Raw genomic sequence first — 2,148 nt, 5'->3', positions numbered from 1 at the left:
AAATAATAACCACATAGACTTCCTGCATTGAAATAAAATACATTTACATATAAACGAATCAAATTAAGGGAGGAAAGGCTGATTAGATTAAACTTATTTGATTTAGGGTTTGCTTAAGTAGACTTCTCTATTATTGGTGGTTGAATTTGTTATGCCATCAACTATTAATAATTAGTCATGGACGTTCGGTCAGAACGAGAGAACCGAACCGATTAAACCGAGATGTTTGGTTTTCGGCAGCATCTGTGAGAGGATCAATAAACTGATCGGCGACATTAATATGGTAATTCGGTTACCGGTTTGGTTCGGTTCGGCAGGGCATAACCGATCGGTTTTAATTAACCGAGTTATATATACCTAATTTTCACTAACCCTAACCCTAATAATTTTCATTTCTTTCTCTTCCACCTTTTGCCTCTCTCTTTGGCGATAAGCGGTTCTGAAACTGAAAAAATCTGTCTCATCAAATCATCATCATAATCATCTTTCTTCTTCATCTTCGTCATCTACAGCTCTTCTCTCTGTCAAACATGGTGTAGAGATCGACCTTTTAGTCCAAACCCTAATCTCGAGTTTTAGACATGTAATGTCTTCTTCTTTTCTTTGTCTTCTCCTATGATGCTTTGTTGTTTTCTTCTCGTTAATCAGTTTATTAATGTGTGGGTGGTTTATTATTTTGACAGATCTGAAGATTGTAGTGGCGGCTAAATCAGAGCCAGATCTGGTGGAATTTGAACGACGATGTCGATGATGATATTGACGCCGCCGCCGGTATTACTTCAGCTTCTCTCGTAAGAATATATCTCTCAACTTCTTCTCCTTATCGATTTTCTCATTTCCAAATTTTAATGGCGACTCATCGTTTACTTGTTGTTTTCTTTTGGTACTAGTTCTGAACTCAGAAGATCTCCGAGTTCGTATCTTCTCCGTTTGAGCAATGGCTTTCGATCGCCCCATTTCTATGCCGCTGCTGGTTTTGCCTGAGTTCGATCAGAATCAGTCGGGTTCAATCGATGAAAAAAGTTTCGGATTCGGGCTTCCAAGTTTTGATTTTGGTGATCCATGGAGCTAATGGCTGTGCCTAAGAAGAAGGTCACGGAACTCTCAGTCTCTCTTATTTGGTTTTTCTCCTTTTCGTTTTCCTGTTTCTGAAATGTTAAAAATTTCATTAGGATTTTGAATTATTGTGGCGTCTGGGTTTAAGCTCAGTTCTAAATTGATTTGGTTCCTTAAGGCTCATATGTTCTTGGGTGTTCAGAGCTATCTATTATGAAAATGTGTATTTTTTTTCCTTGGAGAATGATAGTGTTAATCAAAATTGTTCTTTATGAAAAATGCAGATTTCTAAACACAAGAGAGGGATAAGAAATGGGCCAAAGGCTCTTAAACCTGTTCCTATAGATTGGCTTCTCTTGTTGCTTTATCTGTTTGTCACTATTTAATTTAATAGCTGAAGTATAAGCGCATATGCTTTCTGATTCAATATTCTGTCCTTTAGCATCACTTGTTAGAAACTGCATATCATTTAAGTAACTAGAACTGTGAACCTTTAACAAGTTTGATAAAATAACTTCTTGTGTTCACCGCGGTACAATAGTCAACTTGTTTGGCCGTGGCAATAAATCACACTTGTTTGGCCTTGGCATATGCTTGATTTTGTATTTGTATCGCTTATCATGATCTCATGATGAGGGCACTTGTATATACCGCTGTTTAAGTGCATACTCTTTTTGTGTTCCAGGAGTTGCGGGTGAGTTAAGCTGCCACTTTTCTTTTGTTGCAGCGGTGAGCGGCTAAACCCTAGGGAGCAAGGCAATTCGAACAACTGATAAAGGTTTTCAATATGATCACCTTGTTGGATATCAAGACGCAGCAACCTTGGCTTTTTTAGTAGTAGACTCGAGTGATTTGATAGACTTAGTTGATGCTGTTTTGGCAAACTATTTGGGTTATTGCTGCAAGATCAATATGCTCATGCTTCTTACACTTGCTGTGTTAATACCTCATAATTTCTTAGAGTGTTTCAAGGGTAATTATTGGTGTATCATAGTTAAAATAGCTCACATGTGTGATCGATGTTGTTTGTTTAGTAGGTCTCTCTCCCATTGTGACAGAGAGAGCACAACAATAATAACCCTAGGTAAAAAA

The 2,148-nt window shown here is 37.7% G+C and overlaps 1 pseudogene; it reads left to right on the top strand.

The window, feature by feature from the left end:
• LOC104760808 lies at nt 1,063-1,829 on the top strand (annotated as a pseudogene).

Source organism: Camelina sativa, chromosome 18 (assembly GCF_000633955.1).
Source record: "Camelina sativa cultivar DH55 chromosome 18, Cs, whole genome shotgun sequence".
NCBI classification, from domain to species: Eukaryota; Viridiplantae; Streptophyta; class Magnoliopsida; order Brassicales; family Brassicaceae; genus Camelina; species Camelina sativa.
The sequence above is the reverse complement of the archived record's forward strand: the minus strand, read 5'-3'. Positions and strand labels throughout refer to the sequence as shown.